The sequence below is a fragment of the Lichenostomus cassidix genome, chromosome 3, assembly GCF_008360975.1.
Source record: "Lichenostomus cassidix isolate B80296 chromosome 3, HeHo_3.0, whole genome shotgun sequence".
NCBI lineage: Eukaryota > Metazoa > Chordata > Aves > Passeriformes > Meliphagidae > Lichenostomus > Lichenostomus cassidix.
In genome coordinates this window covers 62,363,294-62,384,636 of record NC_139483.1, presented here as the reverse complement: position 1 = coordinate 62,384,636, position 21,343 = coordinate 62,363,294, and the positions used below count along the sequence as shown (strand labels likewise).

The following is a 21,343-nucleotide window of genomic DNA, read 5'->3' as shown; positions in this document are numbered from 1 at the left end:
CAGAGCACCAAAGCCTTGGTTCATAATACATTATGCAGATTAATTTGTCCTGAATAATTTTTCCATTGTGAACAACACAGACGTTGTCTTAACACTGTTACAATTTTACAGCAATACAAAACCAATGGAGCTACTTCACCTGCATCATCTTCCTCTTCAGTTTTATGCTAGTGTAGCACAGCTATCAGAAAGAAGTCACATCTACCCAATCTTTCTACCCTAGCTTTAACATCCTAGTCATTTTTGGTACTATAAAAGAATGTGGTGCAGGCCCCATGGAAGGAGAGCCCAAGCCAGGCTTAAGGATCTCTAAAATCATTATTATTCATCCTGCTGCAACTGTGCCCCCTTGGAATTTTAAACAGAGACACTGCAGAGGCTCATTGAGAACAAGTGAAGCTGTTCAAGTACTGATTATTCTGGCAGAGCCTGAGCAAATTAGTTAATAATTAGGTGTGAAATTAATGTACACCTTCTGTTTTCCTTGGTAGATTTCCCATGTTGTTAATTTGCTTCTGCACCACCAAGGGACAAAGTACATTTAAAGAACACATGTGGGAATGAGCTGAAAGTCTCCCCAGGTAAACCTTGTTGCATTTGCTATCTAAATTTTAGTATTGTGTAGAGCTTTCTCTCAACTCTTTAAAATGTCTCACTCCTTAAATCCTAATTATTTATAGTGCCTGTTTGAGCAAGATTTAATTGGCTGATGAGAGAGATAAAATATTGCTTTATGTTACGTTGTGCTAGATAGATACATAGTATATAATTTCATTTTGCCTTATCCTGTACGTTTACATTTCAAATGTGGTATTTGAGGGTGTTTATATAGGCTTATACTAGCTAAAAATGGTGTCAGATGATGTTAGACCTGCAGTATGATGCCTAATGTAGCGATGTTGGAGGTGTTTTAAATATTTCTGTATGCTAAGCGGGATATTTTACTCAGAGGGATTAGTTTGTGATTCTTTACTATGAGAAATACATTAATGAAGTCGAGTAGACCTGAAAACCTCTGTATGAACTTGTAATTATGGACTGTACCAAAATGCAGAATGAATATTATTGACATTTCAGAGAAATTACAGCTTTAACTGTCACCCACAATGTAAAAGATCTCTTGGAAATCTGAGGTGATAAGAGATTAAATTTGAATTTCTGCTTCTCTTAAAAGGTGAGGTTAGAGACTTTTTGCTCTAACTGGCCATTTTTTGGGCCCTTCACTGCGTTTAAGGCTAGCTATACCAAATGGTTGTCTCACTGCTCATCCTGTTAACTCAGATTATGACTTTTATTTTCTGTAGCGCCTCCGACTTTTTTGACCACGCCAGTTTACTGGGCAGGGCTGAAAATATCTGTGGCAGGAAGGAAATCATGTAAGTGTGAAAGCTTCTGTGGGAGTAGGTAGAAGCAAAAGTCTTAAGTTGAAGAAGCAGACATTGCTGTAGCACACATGGCACATAAGAAGATGAAAGATTCTTTCCCTTTTTTAGAACAGAAGGGAATGGGAAATTTTCTCTCTTAAGCCCACAGTGCCCTTCCCAGTCTAATCGCATCCTGAATGAAAATGTATTGGTATGGAAGTTCAGCAAGTCTTCAAGAGATTGCTTTGTTGCTTGTTTTGAATTTGGTGCTATTCAGGTATCTCACTTCAGTTTGAGGTAAGAATACCATTTTGGTCTACTAGGAAGATCAAACGATGACATGACTTTTGACAAATTCCGGCAATCTTTGAAGTAGCTCATTTATAATGCAGGTAATTTCCCAAACTGTTTGTAACACTTATGTTAAGCAAAAAAGTTAACTGAAAAAAAATTGAGCTAACCCATCAGATTCAGATTAGTCTCCTTGCCAGAATGTTAACAGAGGGAATTTTGTGATCTCCAAGTCTGTTTATTGTAGTGATAGACCAAAAGGTAGCACTTTCCTTTCTTTGGATGCTATTTACCATCAAAAAATCTAGCAATAATCTGAAGGGTAAATAGTTAGGTTACTTGTAAACTGTGATAGGAATATATGCCAGCATTTCAGTTTACAATGGATAGTATTTGCATATAAATCCAAAGAATAGTTTACATAAAAATTTTTAAAAGCCTGATTCATCAAAAATCAGTTACAAAAATACATTAGGATTAAATAGAATCTAAATGTTATGGCTGGACTTAAGTGGCTTGACTGTACTTTTAAATATCTGGCATTGAGTTTCCATAGCCCTAACAAACTGAATTTCTATTTCTTCCAAAAGTTGTTTCTACTGTTTATCCCATTTGAATAAATATTAGTGCTTGGACTGCCTGGCAAGGGGAGAGAGGCAAAACCCTTCCACTGAAGTCACTGCTGGTGAAAGCTCTGAGAAGCACCTGCCATCTGCATCATGACACGTGCCTGGGTGAGGATCTGTGTCTTCAGCAATTCTTAAAGCTGGTCTGCTTACCATCTCCCAGGAAGGAAAATTTCAAGGCTCTCTTAGTGCAGTCTAAAGCTAAAATATTTTTAATGCAAGCTTATTTTCATTATGGATTTCATCAGTTTTCTGATGTGAGTGTTTGTTTTTTCCCCCATCTCTTCTCAGAGTCCCTAAGGCCACCCGTTCTGCTTCATGCACGCTCATTGAATCTCCTGAGTGATAGAGGACAATTTTTGCCGTGCCTATAGCTCTTTATCTTTTTGGATTATGTGTCTTTAACCATAGCTTTTCTGAGCTAAAACCTTCTCATCAGTGTTAACTTATGAATGCAAGAAACTGTATTTAAAGGTCTGTGATTTGCATTTTTTCTTTTTGTCATAATTGACCTACTTCTTCTTGCCACCAAAGCAAATCTTTCCTATTTGTCTCCTTTGCCTTTTTGCTTTCAGTTTTGCTTAAATTTACAATAGGAATAGGAAAGTGGGAGAGGTACTTGGAGGACATTGAATCCTTGCAGCTCTAATCAGAGCTTCATGAAGGGGCTGCCAACTCTGTTATTCATTTCTCTCTGCTGTGTCAGGTCCTTCTTCCTCCCTCTTCCTTGACCCAGCTTTCTATGATCATCTCTCGTCCCTTCCCTATCAATTTCTCCAGGAGGTACATAGCCCAGAGTTGCTATTCTCCTTTATGCCTCCACCATTCTCCTGCCTGCCCTGCTCCTTTAAAGTTCTTTTTTTTTTTTTTTTCCTTTCCCCTTGTTAGGCATAGAAAGGTCAGGACCTTGTCCTCTGGGCTTTCTTGAACTTTGGGTGCTAGCCATAAGTTCATTTCACTGTGGCAGAATGTCAGAGTCTATTTAAGTCAGTGGAAAGATTCCAATAATTTCAGGGAGGTTTGGATACTGGCCGTGAGACCATGGCTGTGTTGGTCAGAATTTCTTTCTGTAACAACCTTATCCAGGAATCCAGCTCAATGCCATGGCTCACCCTCATTCTCCAAAACACTTACGGTTATAGTCAGTGGTAGCTACAGCAACTGTGAGAAACTCTTTCTCGACTTGTTTCTTGAGTTATTGGAAATGTAATTACTTTTTCAGTGATCACAATATTACGGATTTTTTATCCCTTTCCACAAAAAAACCCCTTTTTTTCATACAATCCATCTTCACTTTTACAATGATGCCTCATATACCAAATATTTCTGTGGTATGCAATTTCCTCAATTTTTTCATAAAGAAAACCAGACAATGCTTATTCTTAATTTTTGCTGATACCTACTCAATTGTTTCCAGCTTTCTTTATCCATATTCTATTGAGGTTAACATTTTTTAAAAAAAATGTCTGTGAGTGGTTACACTGCCCTTCAGTCAACCCCTTGCTAAGTTGAGGTATTCAGCACTTTTAATTATACCTTATAATTAGTCCCAACATTCTGACGGTTTCAGTTAGTCTTCACTGAACTTCTTAATTTAGTAATGTTTTTCTGCTTTTGAAAGTAGTTTAAAATTTTCCAACCTATTAGCCAAATTGTTCTACTCAGATTTCAATATTTGACTGGTAAATTTGTATAACAAGGTGGAAATGATGTATTAATATTTTTAATACGCTATTGAAGAAATTACTTTAATATCTTGGAATTGAAGAAATTACTTCAATATCTTACATATCTTGGAACTCCTAATTTTCTTCTTGGCAGATATATCCTAACTGTGCACACCCGAGTATTCATGAATTCTTGACTTAAGTTGCACAAGACCTCAAGATGCATTTTTTCCAACATTTAAGACTAAATCATAATATCCTCCAGAGTATTTTATTTTTTTCTGATAACTAGAATTTCATGTGTTCTTAAATCAGTGGGATTTATGTGCTAGATGTGTGCTTTAAGGTTACATCAAATGATGATAATACAAAATCTATGCAAGTTGATCCACAAATTACAGTTTGTTGGTTGATATTTATAATCCTTTTCTCTCACTTTACTGTGATGTCTCAACTGTAGAATTATTTTTTTCTAATTTCTTATCCCTGCCAACTTATATGTTCAAAGTAATTTGGCTTTTTTAAAAAAAATCAGCATGATCCTTCATGGAAAAAAAGAGGTCACTGCAACATTGATAATTTTGCTATTATAGACAGTCAGAAATCACACAGTCAAAGAATGGTAGATAAGCCATTTATTCAATGCTGACTATGAATTGAAGCCATGACAGAAGACAATCGTTCATGTCAAAAGCAAATCTTCAAATAATTTATCAAATCTGATTTAGAGTCCAAGAGAATTGTAAAGAGGATGTGACAAAGGAGATAATAAAACATTTTGGAGAGATCTAGAGATCTCTGATGTTATCTTGTTCATGCAAGCAAATTGTAAATTGTCCCATCTGCTTCTCAATTTCAGGCTTGGATGGAATTCCTGCACTTAAAAAAAAAACAAAGAAAAACCACAAAAAAACCCCCAGCAAAACACTCCCCCTCCTAAAAAAATCCAAAATAAAACCCAACCAACAAACCAACCAACCAACCAAAAAAACCCCAGTAAAAATAAAACAATTCATAATGCACGTCCAAATGCTAGCAAAAAGTAGTACATTGAGTCATAGAATAATAGAACAGCCTAAGTGGGAAAAGAGAGGAAGTTCATCTGGTTCAAACTTTCATGTGAAAGGGAGCCCTAGTGACATTTTTTAGCACCCTGTCCAGTGATACCTTGAAAGCCTCCAATGATAGAGATTACCACATCTGTGGGAGATTGTTCCAATGACTGATTATTCTCACTGTGAAAAAATTATATCAAGATGAAACCTGTCTATATGTAGCTTGAGCCCTTTGTCCCTTGTCCTCTTCATGTGGGTCCTTGTGAAGTGACCTTCTGTCTGCTTTGTAGTTTCCCTTTAAGTACTAGAAAATTGTGATGAGGTCACCCTCAAGCCTTCTCACAAGACAAAAGACCTAACACTCCTTCAGTTTTCCTTGTAAGTCACCTTCTCCAGCAATTGAATCACCCTTCTGGCTCTCCTTTGGCCCTTCTCTAGTCTGTGCATGTCTTTTTTTGAAATGTGGAGTTGAAAACTGGACACAGTTCTTGAAGCACATCCTCATTTTTGTTGGCTAATACCATTTCAGATAGCCTTTGGAGATGCAATTAAGACGTTTGAAACTCAACTAAATCTTGGGTTTTATATGCTTTCTATTAATAGCATTCTTGCAACTTTTTCTACGACTCTATATATGTAAATAATTTGCAGGAGGACTTTGAGAAGGGGGAATACTTACAGTTTATGAAATATTTCTCTTCTGTCCTGTTAAATTCTGTTAAGGTTCTGCTGAGCTGTAAATGCCTGATACTGCCATTTTCCTTCTTTAAAAAATGGACCACAAGAAAAGACTACGATAGCAAGCTGAAATAGTCACAGACCATGAAATTCTGTGGCTGGGCTGATTTAGAAGCAAAGGCAGAAAACAGTTTTTCTTTCTAATGGAATCAATATGCAGTGCCAAAATACACAGTTAAGGCTGGAATAGGATCTATCTCCAAATCTGCTGCAGGACTCCCAAAATCTGTGTGTTTCCCTGAAGTATGATATACAGGGGTGGAGGGGTCAGGGCAGAGAAGAAAGTCTGAGATCTTGTTAATCATCTCCCAGACAGACCAGGCAATTGCAATCCCCATTTCATCATCTTAACTACATGGGTATGGAGAAGGGAAGGAAGGAAATAAAGTTGTGGCAAAACTGTTTTAGGCAGTGACACATAACCTAGAAGTGTCTCAGAACTTAGCAACTAGATATATGTTACAGACCCTTCCCTTTCACTACTGCCAGGAGCAACGTATTTTCTAACTTTTTTTGTGTTTAACTTTTCAAACCATAACTCAGGTTTCTTAAATGACAGTTAAAAGTATGCAAACAAATTTATCATTCCAATAAATTAAAATAAAGGCATTGTTTTTATAATGAATTTAGATGAACTACGGTCATTACTTGTCTTCTGGAAAAAAATTCCCTCACCTATATTCACGGATTTCAGCAGCTTTGATGGGATTTTATAAACTGAGCCTTAAATTTTGCTGTCCAGCAATGGACTAAAGAACTCATGAAAGAAGGAGAAGGAGAATTGTGCTCTTGAAGACACCAACTTAAAATGAAGTTCAGTGATTAATTAAATGTTGTATCCACTCTTAAGATTTCAAATCCACCTAGTAGTAGAGAAGGAAATGCAATACACTCTATTTTACATGGAAGTTGGAACAATTTCTACCAGTAGTCTCCAGAGCACAGATCCCAGGGAAAAGCTAGAGTGCCACCAGTGGGTCTGCCCTGGGCCTTGTTCTGTTTAACATCACAGGAGCACCCCAGTCCAACCTCAGCACTGAACCTTCCATAGCAGGGCTGCAGCAAGGACCTCCCAAACATTTTTATGAGATAGCCTTTGTACAAATATCAATGTCTGCATTCTGTTAAGGAGATGTTTAGAAATTATACTAGTTTTTTCCTTTTAAAAGACTGTTCTTATCATGTAAGTAACTTTTTAATTGCTTACAGTTGGCACCAGGCACAGCTGAGCTCTGTCAAGGCTGAACAATTACTTACACCTGAAAATTTAATCTACTGTAGGCTCTAAAGAGTTCTTAAAAATGAGTATTTGATTTTAAATGTCAAAGAAAAAGGAAACAAAATCAAAGTAGTAGTAATAGATCTATTTACTAATAAAAAAGACTTGCTAAGTGGCAACTCTACTTACTAGAATTTGAACTTATTTGCCAGAATGTACGCTGAGTCAGAAAAAAATCATTGTGAAACCAGCTGAACACAAAAAGCCAAATTCAGCACTCAAATGTACTCACAGAGCTATCATTTACTAGGAACAGGATTGGCTCAGAACATGGAAATGAATAAGCCTTTGCCAAGCAAAGAAAAACTGAGACAAATTTCAGAAACCACATCATAGGAACATTTCCCCATTGTGCCTGTGGTTGTGGTCTGGTGGTCTGCTGAAGTGAGGGAGAAGAGAAAAGCGTGAAATCAGACAGGAAAATGTGTCTGCAGGCACCAAGCAGCAAGAAGGTTGCAGCTTAGTGCCAAGATGCCTCAGTGACTGTAACTCCTTAGAAAGCTGAAACTGCATTTTAAAAAAAGTTTATTAATTTTTACAGACATTTGGAGAATTATGGATGGGTGTGCTTTGTAAAAGCAATATCCTGGTTGTTGGGTCATAGATGTACTCCTCCTGAGCAGGCATTTTGCTTACCCTACTGGTTTTCCCTCTTCACATGTGTGACAATTGATAACTTGTGTTGGAGAAAGTCAGTCAATAGACCTGTTTTCACTACATTACCAAATGTTGCTTTAATGGTTTTATTAACACCAAGGAAAATGAAACTACTTTTACATGAAACTATAGCTTACTGTGTGGTCAGTGAGGAGTTATTTAAAATATTTTGAAGACTATTGGACTGGATTAAGCTGTACAAAGTCACAGGGGTGAAAAAAACACAAAGTCTAAATTTTCCTAGACCTTCAGGACAAAACACTAAATCTAAAGCAGTTATTTAGCTAATGAATGTTTGACTCAGATTTTGCGGGGACAGTGGAGAATAATTTTTAGAGAAATTCTTATTCTTTAGAACTACCAGATTACTACTACTCAAGCTAAAGTTCATTTCATTCATACCCCTACCTTTTTTTTTCTAGGCTGCAAAATCTTTTTCAGTTATTTTCAGTGGGACCAGATAGTTGTCAAACCTTCTGCTCTCAGTGCTTCTGAGCAGTCTTTCAGATAGTCCAATGGACCTGAGGAGGTGGTACTGCAGTGTTAGCCAAGCTGCATTTCAGTGCAGTCAATGGATCTCAGCACAGTGAATTCCTTTCCTTGTTATTTTTTTTTCCAATGGGGAAAAACACAGAGTCAGCAATGTGAGTTTTAAACTGTGGAACTTTATTATTTACACAAAGGATAAATGAGGCCATTCACAATCTAAATCCTGTGTGCTTTCTAGGTGCAAGGTGTCTGCAATATGAAGCTGCTCCTGGGAAGCCAGAACAGGATCCTTGCCTACCCAGCAATGCTGGAGTTTTTCTCCTTTGGTAACAAGCTCTACCTAACAAAGTGTACAGTCCAACAAACATCATAAAGTCATCTATATGCCAATGCCTGTTTCCACTGCTCTGGCTGCAAATAGTAGTCATTAGATCCACTCTGATTATGCATGTACTGAGTAGGAGATTATCAGCAAGAGCAACAGCAGTTCTATCTAGTAATGTTATGATGTGATGGTGGCAGAAATACTTAAGAAGAAATAGGTGTTTTCATTGCTTTAGGCTTTTGCTTCAGCACAGCACCATAGTGCCTCAAATTCCTAGTAACACACACTATACAACTATACTGCATTTTAATTTTCCATTATACATGTAAGAAATAATGCTTACATCATTAATGTATAATGATATAACTGCCTCAGCCATTGAACATTCAGCTTGTGTCTGACCAGTACAAAGAACAGAAAATCACTGTCCACTGAAGAAAGCAAGACAGCAGCTGTACAGGGTCCAATGAGCCATATGAACTTCTGACAGATCAGAGAGACTAAACATTTGAGCTGCCCATGAAGTTCCCACTTTTTCTACCAAGGAGAGCAGTGTTTGGCCAGTGCTGCATACTTGTTAAACACTGGCTGTACACCTTGCTATGTGTGCTGTGTCTGTGTAGGTGATTTTAAAAGTCATAGCATCCTCTCCTTCTCCTCTGTCTGATGATACATATTTGTCCCATATTGCAACTTCCATTGTAATGATACAAAAATGAGAGAAGAATGAAAAATTCATGGGGCTGTGTGATTGTTTTAAAAACGAGTAGCATATTTGGATATGTTATGTTTAACAAAATGAGATGTGAGAAAATTCTTTTCCTTTGCTAACTAAAAAAACCTGTACAGATACCGTAGTTACTGTTTGGTCTGTTCCAACAGAGATCCTTGATGGTCTTTTATACACTTCCCTCATTTTTGCATTGTGCTTCTAGCTAAGATTTCCTCTTAATTCTGAGGTTTCGGCATTGTTTAGCGCAATTGTAACACTTGAGGAACACTCAGCCCTCACCGCACCCTGAGCATGTCTTTGGAGGGCAGAGAGAACAAAAAATGAATTATAGCTACACAGTGATTTCTGGGTGCATTTTAATACAAGATTGGATACAAAGAAAACAGAATTTATGGCTTGAGTGGCAGGAAACAAGTGATTGCATCAGGGATAGAAGAAAGGCAGGGAGGCTAGATGTGCACTTGAATTCAGAGGTTATTTCTACCACGTGGATTTTGCAGTGATGGCTGGAGGCTTGAAACGAAACACCACCTGATTTTGATTATTTAAAGCAATAGTGGCAGCTCCTTTAATACAACAAAACACAGTGTGGTCCTTGTGTAAATTCTGATCTCTGTGTGACTTTACTAACTTCAGTGAGGTAGCATATGGAAGAAGGTTCCACTTTCTCCAAGAAGGAGAAAGGGGATGGGAACTCAGATCTCCCTCAAAGTGCTTATTCAGAGTAGCATGCTGTGAGGGCGTTAAAAGGTGGAGAGGAGGGTTTCCAGAAAAGATAGTTGATTTTGGGGTGTTTAAGTGTTTTCAGGAAACACTTTTGTGTTTTCAGGAAACACTTTTGGTGGGGCATGCTTTTTAGGAAACGCTGTGTATTCATGCCCCGCAGCTCCTTCGTGCCTCCTTTGCACACATCACTGCCAGCCACTGCTGAATACCTCAGGCTACCTTCTTGCATCGGTTCTAGGTGATGGGAGAAGCCTCCCAAAACTAATTTAAAGAGCCAATTTAGCATTATGAGAAAGAATAGCCTCTATGAATAAAACACTCCAACTTCTGTTTGTGCACCTTTCCTCTCCAGCTAATGGCATCTGTTCTCCAAGTGTGTCAGTATATCCTGCAGTTCTTGTCCATAACAGCAGGAAATTGAAAGCTGAAACTTCTGTTTAAGGAAGCTGAATAAAGAGTTTGCATTCTTCCAGTTCTGCTACTTTTGAAAATAAACCCTCAGTATAAGTGTGCCTGTAAAACCTGAAAAAAAAAAAAAAGCACGGTAAAACCTGCAGCCTCTTGCAGACTCAGAGCAGATACTTTTGGATAGGATTTTTTGGCAGAAAGAGAGAGGAAGACCAGCATGAAAGACCAGGAGAAAAAGAGAAAAAGGCCCGGGGAAGCTACAATGAAAGAGGTAAGTTGAAGACAGAGTCACAATGAAATTAAAGCTAGCATTAGAAATACATAATGACATTATTATCCCAGTAGTGCAAAGCTGTGAGCCTGCTGATGGAATAAACTCAGTTCTTAATGCTGTCTGGTCTTGCTGAAGGAAACTGTGTCTTGCTGGATGTAGAGGGTGAACCATTCCTGAATATGATAATGCTATAAGCTGTTCATTCATTAGCATGATCTATCTAATCATAGAAAGAAATGCTTGAGTTAGAGAAGGAAACAACTCATCATAGCAACTTTACAAGAGTTCTTAATGGTCTCTTGCAGATCTACTGCATGCAAGTGAACAACTGACCCAGCAGTGATCTGAAAACACTGCAAAATCTTGTCTGCAAGCATAGATCCTGTTTGTGCCTGCAGGCAACATACTCAGTTTACAGCCAAAGCTGAAAGCCCTTTGAAAGTTGGCCCTTAAGGTCATACCCTCTGTCCTAAAGTCTGTCAAGGAATTTTCTCCCATAGGATATTTCGGGAGAGTTTTCTAGTGCATGGTTGCCTTGTTTTGTTTTCTTTTTGAAATGGCAGAAACAGCAACCTTTGTGAGAGTTCAGATAATCAGTTTTGCATTTTGCTTAGCCAGTCTCACTGCTACTGTTTTGAAAATATCTCCCAATATAGTTTTATACTCCAGTTCATTATCACAGTATCTGGTAATCTTTCAGCTAAAAAATAACACCAAGGAAGTTCCTGAAGGAATTCAGAGTCCCTGGCATTTTCTTTTCTTTGGAATTTTGTCTTTTTCAGTCTGTGTGATTTTTAACTTTTAAGATTCTTTCGATTTTGTTTACTGATTTTTTTTTTTCTTCAGATTCCTGCAGTCCAGATTGGGAGTGGCATGGATTAATGTTTGTTAGTAAAATGCAGTGTGTTCTTAGATGAAACAAGGAATCTCATCCATTTAAGGTTTTGCTGTGTTTCCTAAAAAAGTAAGTTTATAATATCTTCTAATAATTTTTTTTTTCTTTCACCATAAGTGGATTCCTTCAGTGAGGAATGCTTAGTCTCCATACTCTCACAAGTCCTGTGCTTTTCAGCTTGGCACTGCTATAAATCAGCTTTCTCCATAGTAGATATTTTACCCTGTAAATGCTTGCATACACTTAGCACCTCTCCTCAAAAGTGTCACACTGTTAGTATTGATTTTTTTCAATTTAATATTTTCTCATTATTTTCTCAACCTTCAAAGTTCTTTAATTTATGTATTTTAACTATGAAAACTCACTGATTTGCATCCTCCTTGTATTGTTATTAAGTTTCCTTCTGGGTAAATCTGAAGTAATTTAGAACTGTAAATCTCAAACCTGATAAAGGCAGAATGCTTAATTTATTTAAAGTATTTACATTAACAAAAATTGTTCAGTGGAACTGGATTATAAACCAACTAGTTTATACAATACTGAAGTCAGTTCCTTCAGATTATTCCAAGGGTCTAAGAATAACAAACAAGGCTAAAATGAATTATTTAACTAAGAGGCTGCTAACTAGAAGAATACACAAAACAAAATAAGAAGGGATTCAGTGGCATAATGGTAAATGGATAGAAGGCATGTAGGCAATCTAAAATTATTTGATTTCTCTCCCTGTTTTTGCTTACTTTACACCACCAAGTTAGTCCATTGGAAGTCATGCTCCATGTATAATATTCTAAGTGATGGGAGAATCTGGCTAAAATAATATTCAAAATCCCCATAAGTACCAATCACGTAAACGGGAGCCCAAAGGAAACACAAACTGAATTAGCTAGGGTGAGGTCTGTGTTAAGACATGCAGTCATGGACTTCATGCTAAAGTTCTTTTCTGCCAGGCCTCCTTTGTAATGTAACTTCTTACTCTTTTTCTGTGACAGACTGCAAGTGACAGAAATGCTCCAGTGTTCAGGGACTCTATCAGGAACCACTAGCCTTTGCTTCAGCTCCGTCTACATTTAGGTCATTAATTTCCACATCATCAGTGCTGAGAATGAAAGTACAATTGACAGTTGATTAAAACATTCTGGTTAGTGAACTCAAAGGAATCTCATAAAGTTGTTTCTGTCCCTGTCTGGGCTCTTAGCAGTGGTGTGTGGGCAAGTGTTATCTGCTGGCTGTGTGAAACACCCTGCTCTGCACAACTGGGTAGTGCAAAACCATCTTACTTGGTGTTTGTGAGTTGTCATTGGCAATGAGGACTGTAAAGTACCCTGCAGATGTAGGGAACATGATTTGTAACAATGTAAAAATAACAATGGGAAAATGATCCATCTGTTAACAAAATCTAGTTTTTATTGTAGAGCAATTCACGTGAAAACTCCTGGGTTAACTGTGACTTTCTTTTGCTATATTACAATACATTATTGTGGGTAATTGTTTTGAAAGCTTTTGTGGGACAATAAGCATCAAACTCAGTTGTCTATAAGTGGCATTTATTTTGAGATATTCTTGGACACAGTGTGTGGTATCCAGATGCTCCAGAGCAGTGTAGGCATCTTGTTTGTCTTATGTCACATCTGCCAGACACATGTGTATGTCTGAAATGCCCTAAGGCGTCCCAAATGGCACTAGTTGTCTGTTTCAGTCTGATGAATCAATCCTTCTGGGTTACTTTCAGGTTAGCTTAAGCTGAAGCTGGGTTTAAGCTAACTAACTTAGAAATTAACTTTAGTTGGACTTACAGGAAAGTTTTGTCAAAGGGCTGAGCATCTCTTATATTTCTATTCTGTCTTTCTCACAGTCCAATGAATATCCTAAGTGCATCAAATGGTCCTAGTCACCTGTAAATAGAAGCAGTTTCACCACATGCAATTCATGCAACTAGATTTTATCCTAACATCTAATTAATTCCTGTTTAGGCTCCTACATCTTGTGTATGAAACCATACCTACCACTGCAGTCTACTGTGTTAGTTCAGTCTATTTGCTTTTCACTAATACACTCATCTGCCTAAACTCTGAGGCACTTAATGCAGAAATTAATTAGTGTGGGATCAGAGTACTGAACACAGAAGTTAAGCAAATGTAAATGAAAGACAATCAATTCCTTCTCTTTATGTTTTAAATAAAGTACAGGGGCTTATGATTTCTGATGAGAGGATAAATTTAGCCTTGGCAGTGTCTTATTTTAATGCACTTTCTAGCACAGGAAAAAGAACTCTGCTGTCATACAAGTGTTTTCCTCCAAATTACATCTCTATTGGAATCTGCTATTCTTATCAATTTTGAATTTTCCCAGGTAACCTCAAGTTAGAACCCATAGTTTTTGTTTTCCAGGGAAGAAAAAAAAAGCACTAGGTTTCTATATCAGGAAAATGCTTCTTCACAGGTGACAGAAAAAAGAGGCATGGATGTTTGGCATATTAGCATCTGACTGTAGTTATATTTTAAAATATGAATGCACTAGTTTGAAATGTGATACTTGTCAGGTTCCTACTACAAAAACATATTTCAAAGCTGCACATTTCATGTCACCTTGAAGAATTCTTTATACAGCTCCACGAAGAGCTCCAGTTCAGTGCTCCTCAAAAGGCTGTGAGTTTCATAGCGGAAACACAGAACTTAGTTCCAAGCCTCTCAAAGACAAACAGAGCAAGAGCTTTGGGATGTGTCAGTAGAAACAATTTTATAATATTGTAGTGACAAATTAGAAATTGATTTCATTCTGTGTTTTACTCAGGTAAATTTGATTGTTACTACAGACCAATGAGCTACTGATGCTTGATAATTGGGCACCATACTGCTTCCATTGAGGTCCCTGAGCTGTGTCAGGGTGGTCCAAAAGAGGTATTCCAGAAGAATAAATCCATGCCATGCAGCTGCCACCCCGGAAGAGTTAGTGGCAGCTGGAAGGATCAGACAAGGAGATGAATATCTCCTATATGAAATCTTAGTGCTTTGGTGGCAAACTGCTTCAGTGCAGCTCCCCCTTACTAAAATTCCTGGTGTCCAGATAGAAATTTTTACTCTTGATGGTTGCAAATTATCAAAAAGACAAAGAACCTATTATTTGTGAAGAAATACTATCTTATCCCTCAGTTTTTCTCACCTTTTTTGCTCCTAGTTCCATTCTCTGTAATAAAGTTTGCCAGCCGTCCTCAACAAAGCAATCTCTTGTCTTGGAAGTCATCCTACTGAAGCTCTGTAGGATTTTCTGGGTAGAAAGATGTTTTTCATTTCATTAAAATAATTTAGAAGAGGAAGGGTACTTGTGGAACAGGCTGCATCTCCACAACAATCATTGAGACAGCAGCATATGCAGCAATTTGACTGTGACATTAAAACCATGCACCCTGGGCTCTCAGGCAGGTGACACTGGTAGACTGATATTGCCCAGCTTCTGACAATTTTCCAGCTTGTGCAGCTGCTGAGAACACATGGACCTTAATTTTCTGTGCTTAGCGAATCTTCCTCTTGCTTTTTCCTACATAAACACACACAGGCCACAGCCTGCCTCTACTGAGCACACTGAACATTAAAATAACAGATTTGTTTTCAGAACAAGAACATAATGAATTCAACCATTAATTATTGAATAGCTGTGTTGTCTTTTTAAAAATCTGAATCTATTGCCAGTTCTGTGATCTGCTTCTTTGATACTGGTAAAGATTTCATTTGTGAGTGCATTCAGCTACATCTGTAGGAGAATCTGAAAACCCTGAGCTAAAGCACAGTTTGCTTCTTCCTGATTATATTGAACATTTTACAGGTACGCAAACATTGCATTTTAATTTGCTACAGTAATTTAGGTAGAAAGGTAGGTGCTGCAAAATTCAGTGCTAATTAAACAGAATTATGACAGCAAGAGAAAGTGATATATCCCATTCTTCCAAATATGGGTTTAGTCCAATCTGTCTTTTTAATTGCACTGCAACAGATCATTAAATTATTCAACTAAATAAGAGATGAAAACTTCAACTAAAATCCTGCTGAAGGAGGAAGTGCCTTGTATAAAAATGGTTTCATAATATTTTATTCTGCATTCTGACAAATACACAGCCATCAATATCCTTACTTCAGTATGACAGAATTGTTCACATTAATAGCTAGCTATTTGGGTCTCGATATTAATATTTATTTAAAATGTTGATAAAATTGCAGTTGTGTTTTTAAGTGGCCAGACCATGACAAACTACATTACCCTGAAACATTATTTAATAATTGAGCAAATTCAAATCTTGAGAGTTTTAGTAATTAAACTCCAAAATGAAGCACACACATAAACCAGCTATTTTCTCATGCCCCAGTTCAAGATAGAACGTAAATTCAAGTCTTTTGGCAACTTATGCTTTGGATGGAAGAACACTGTGGAACAGATATTGAATGTTAATCCTTCAATAGCCAAGTTATTTTGAAAACCACCTGAGAAAAAGTCATATGCCTCTATTTGTGTTTACAGCTGGAGGAAAAGTTGGGGGTAAGGCAACCAGATCCTAGAATCACATACAGAATCACTGCTAAGAAATTCTCTGTCTCCACAAAAATGGGAGTTTTGATCTCAAAAAGTGAAAAAATAAAAATTTGAACTATTGGTACTAAGATATGGGCATAAGATGTGGAGCTGTTGATCATTTGGCAAATCACACAACTCCACTCACCTGTGCAAAAGGTCAGCCTTAGAAGCAATTACTGGTTAACAATTTGGAGCGCAGGAAGGGCTAACCACAGAAAAAATAGGTCAGGGATAACTGGAAGGCTTGTGGACCTTCAGCTTTGGGAGAAGGCATTGAGACCTACAGACTGGAGTATCATTCCCTTTTATGAAATCACAATCCCTGAGATGTCAATTACTGTGATTTTTCTAATTGTGGGTTATAAGGCAGACTATCCATCCCAGATACAGTAGGTACAATGGGTACCACAGAAATTTTACATTGAAAAAAGCTGAATCTGTCATTCAGTGCAACCTCTTTCATAGCCATGTTTTCCTTTGATGCATTGCCAGAGGTGTTACATGTTAAATATAACCCTGGTTAACAAAAGAGAATAGTTTCAAAAAACTGGTGAAAAAAGGCAACCAAGTGAGCTAGAGTAGGAACTAGCAAAACCATTAATGGTACAGCACTGCACATGTGCACTCCGTAACTTTGCACAAAATTCATAATCAAGGTACATTTCTTACTGAGGTATATCAAAACATTAAATCTCACATAAATGAGATACTTTTAGAAATTATCTTTCAAAGTAAGCCCTTACAATGAGATAATTCCCATTTCCTACATTTATCCATTATTTGGTCCACCCTGAGCCATGATTTAAAGTACAAGTTGTTTCAGTACTAAATCTGATTTTGTGAACTTTGTTAATCCAGAAAAGTTCTTAATACTGAGTAGGGCACGCTGCTTATTATGAAAGCAAATAGAAAACAGGGCAAAAAGACAAACAAAAATTCAAATTGAAAAGGCAAACTGAAAATCTATGTCAGTGTAATGATCACAATAGAACAAATATCTCAATGTGGTTGTTTCAAGAACAAATCAGATTACATTTATAGAAATATAACCTATATTGAAGCATTAATCATTTCACTGTCTTTTGTACCATTAGTGTTTTGTACAGACCTACATGCATTTTTCTTCCATAAAAATCCCTCACACTTCTGAAGGGTGCTCCACTGTTGAGTGCAACTCAACATGTTGAGAGGTCCTTTCAGCAACTGTAAATTCTAATATATGTTTTCTAAAGAGGTAATAGTTTACTAGAAATATCTCTAGCAAGTTTGAATAAATTTGTGCATATCCATCATGCAATGCATGGCTTTCAATAAGGAGTTTTCATCTTTATGTGATAAGTTTCTTTTTCAGATTGTTTAATCATCTTTGCTTTGATGTTTAAAAATCACCCATGCCTTTGATGATATCTCTTTATACTATTCAATTCACTGAGATTGATCTTCACAGCCTTCAAAGAGCACACAAGAAGTGGACATCTTTGATTTTCCTATATGTCATCTCTCCCCACTACAACGAAGGAGAAGACCCTAATTGTTGAAAAGCAAAATCAGAAGATTTAGAGGTAGAAATAGTTTTTGTTATGCACTCTCACCTATGGTTTTGCCATTTCAAAATTGTTGTCTTTTGAGGGTTTGTGTCCAAGTTAGTTATGAGCAGCTCAGGCCATACAAAGACTGAGAACAAAAGGAAGTTTCCATTCCCTGGCAGATGGAAAATATTTTCCTTCTCACTTTCCCTGCACAAAATCAAATAATCAGGCAAACAAGAAAATCCCACACTTTACCATTATCCTTAATTTCTATTTGTATTACAGGCTTGGAATTTAGATTGCACTGTTCTGTCTACTATCTTGTCTTGCATTCTACATTTTCTTCAGGCCAGTCATACAGGGTAAGTCTTATTATCAGTGATTTTTGCTGAAAATCAAATACTAGAAACAAATTAATATGGGTGTATACATGTCTTTTTTTTAGGGGTGATCAAGCAGACTACAGACATTCTGAAAGTCCCTTGTGGATTTCAGAAGTCAATCAATATGGCAACCACAAACTGTAGCATACAACAATATGTTGGAAATAAGAGTTGGATTTATGTGTTACAGGAGGATTCCCAAGACATTCTTAAAATACATTATTATAAATATTCAAATCAATAGTTTTGAGCAATGGATTCTTCCATAATTATCAAACTGTGCCTGAAAATATCATGTAAATATGGAAAATGTCTAAATTATTTAGATATTCTATTTACTATGGCTGTAATTTACTATTGCATGGCTGCTACAAAAACTTAAGACTAATGAAGATCTTAATTTTTTGATGGAATTCTTGACTTTTTGTTAATTTATTTACCCCAACATTAACTTGTATCTACAGTACAAGTGGAGTGCCTCCTGAGATTTGATTATTCTATACAGAGTAATAAGAAAGCATTTAAACTCCTGCTGCTTGCATCCACCAGTGACTCCACATGTTACCTGTGGTTATTTACCTTACAGAGCTTGTTTTGTTTTTTTCTCCCAAATGCATACAGTGCCCTTTCTAGAAGTGACATCAGATATCATTCCTAGTTGACACTTTTTTCTATTTATTTACTGTAAAGGAATTTCAATGTTTCTAGAGAAAATTAGATCTCAAGTGATCTAAGTACTTTTTTTTCTGCAGGTAAACATAATCTCCAGATGAAAACACTAAGGCTTGGCATACAGTGTCTGAAATTGAACTTGCTGTTAAAACAATTGCTCTATCATATTTCCCAAAAGGAATTGACCAAATCAATTACAACTGATCACTCACTTCATGTGCAGCTGACTGACACTTAATGAAAAATGCCTGTCTCGTGGGTTTATTGACAAAAGTATGCAACATATTGTTCCCAAAAGAACCAGAACATTTTAATAGAGTAATATGAATGACAGAAAAGAACCAAGAAGACAATTAATGACAATTAATTAGTTGTACTAATAGACCTTGAAAACCCTGGGGTACTAGTCAAATCACTACACCATGTGAATGGTGAATGTGTCCTGGGGTGCATCAAGCACAACATCTCCAGCCGGGCAAGGGAGAAGATTGTCCTGCTCTGCTCTGCACTGGGGCAGCCTCACCTCGAGTGCTGGAGGCAGTTTGGGGTGCCACAATATAAAAAAATACATTAAACTGTTAGAGAGCATCCTTGAGGGAAAACCATATGAGGAGTGGCTGAGGTCACTTGGTCTATTCAGCCTGGAGGAGACTGAGGGGAGCCCTCATAGCAGTTACAGCTTCCTTGGGAGGGAAGGAGGAAGGACAGGCACTGATGTCTTCTCTCTGGTGACCAGTGACAGGACCAAAGGGAATAGATTCAAGTTGTGTTCAATATCTGACGTACACCTCCTCACAGGAGGTGTAGGTTGGATATTAGAAAATAGTTCTTCACACAGAGGGTAGTTGGGCACTAGAACAGGCTCCCCAGGAAAGTAGTGACAGCACCAAGGCTGGCAGAGCTCAAGAAGTGTTTGGACAATGGTCTTGGTCACATGGTGTGACTGTTGGGGTTGGCGCTGTGCAGGGCTGGGAGTTGGACTTGATGATGCTTGAGGGTGCCTTCCAACTCCACTTATTCTGTGACATGTAATGCAGAAATCCTGCTACACAAGTTAAAAAAAAGGACTAACTTTCTGAGATGTACTTTGTTGAAAGCTGATTGATTTTGCAGATGATCCAAGCTGATAGATAGCCAAGCAAGCATTCCATCAACTTATCTTGCCTTTCACTGGAAAAACAGAACCAAATAAAATATTTTTGATCAGTTTGTCAAATTCTGAAAACACTATGACAAGTTTATATTATAGACCATGATACAAAAGACTTTGAAATGTATTTCAAGAATCATTACTTTCAGATGGAAACCCTCCAGAACTCACTAGTTTCTAATTCTCAGATATTCATTCTTGAACTAAGAGAATGGCTATAATGAACCAAGACCTGAGTGAAGCTTTTTTAAAATTTAGTCAATCCCTGCATTAAAAAATGTATTTTTAAGTAGATATGATAAAAAAGTGTTTGTGTGTGTGTATGTGTGTGTGTATGTGTACATGAGGCTATGTACTGGCTGCTGAAGTTACCTGGAATCAATGAAACAGAAGGGCTGTGGGGTGCCTTTCTGATAAGGAAGCAGGATCCCGTGGAGGGGAATCACTGCTGCCACCGATCTACAGCCTTCCTTTGGCCCCTAACCCTGCCTCGCTCCCACTAATCCCTTATCCTATCCCCTTCCCACCCATCCCTGATTCAATCCCACTCATCCCTGATCCAATCCCACCCATCCCTGATTCAGTCCCCTTCCCACCCATCCCTGATTCAGTCCCCTTCCCACCCATCCCTGATCCAATCCCACCCATCCCTGGTCCAATCCCCTTCCCACCCATCCCTGGTCCAATCCCACCCATCCCTGGTCCAGTCCCCTTCCCACCCATCCCTATGCGGAGCCCAAGGTCTCCCCTGTCTCGCACCGCCCCCTGGCGGGACCTTCGGGAAATACGGCGGTCCTCCCTGGCCCCTGCTCTCCCCGGCCAAACTTCTGCCTCCTCCTCGTTCAAAACCTTAGTCTCGCATAAATCAAAATTTCTACCTTTAAACTATTTAGTATCATTGTGGTTTTATGTATATTTCTTTTATTTATATTTCTTTTCCTGAATATAGAGCTTCTTTTCTATTTAGATGTAGGGCAAATCTGAATAGGGACCGTATGAAAACTCATGTCCTTCCATGTCTTCAAGGTTAATTTTCTGTGTTGGCAAATTACACTTCATTCTAGCCACCAAAACGTCAAATCTTGGTTAGGATTGGGATGTCAAAACAGTCCTTTGGGCTTTTTGCCCAGCAGCAGTTATTCTTCTTGGCACAATGTGAAAATTGTGTCTAATATCTTTCTGCAACCTTGGTCTGCAGAGCTGCTTGGAAATGTGAGCTTGTTGTAAAACTGGTAATTAACAGGGACAGAAAGAAAGATTACGTCTCAGCGTAAAATTTGGAATTAAGTCAAAGATTTTTGGTTTAAAGATACACAATATTTCTGGTGCTGAATTATGTTTAGGTGTTTCTGTTCAGGCTGTAATAGCCTGGAAGCCCCCAAGTCAGCAACTGCCATATCTGGAGGCTCATTTTCTGAGAAGTTATTAATTGTTTCCTGCTGTGACTGCTGAGAGGCATGCTGGTCTTGAGAGCATGAAGCTGTTTGGTGTCTCAATCTGTGTAAGGAATGCATCTTTC

General features: G+C 37.8%; 1 long non-coding RNA gene across 4 annotated transcripts; it reads left to right on the top strand.

Annotated features, from left to right (window-relative positions):
- Nucleotides 1-495: 495 nt before the first annotated feature.
- On the top strand, nt 496-20,363 carry LOC146439851 (uncharacterized). Of its 4 annotated transcripts, none has more exons than XR_014850933.1 (6): nt 496-581; nt 2,283-2,389; nt 8,405-8,492; nt 10,543-10,629; nt 11,479-11,596; nt 17,905-18,707. It is a non-coding gene; the product is annotated as an uncharacterized LOC146439851 (long non-coding RNA). The 4 variants fall into 4 exon arrangements; XR_014850934.1 differs by lacking the exon at nt 496-581 and having other exon boundaries at nt 2,250-2,389; nt 17,905-17,981; nt 18,065-18,707; XR_014850935.1 differs by lacking the exon at nt 496-581 and adding an exon at nt 18,755-20,363 and having other exon boundaries at nt 2,250-2,389; nt 8,405-10,629; nt 17,905-17,981.
- The last annotated feature ends 980 nt before the right edge of the window (nt 20,364-21,343 follow it).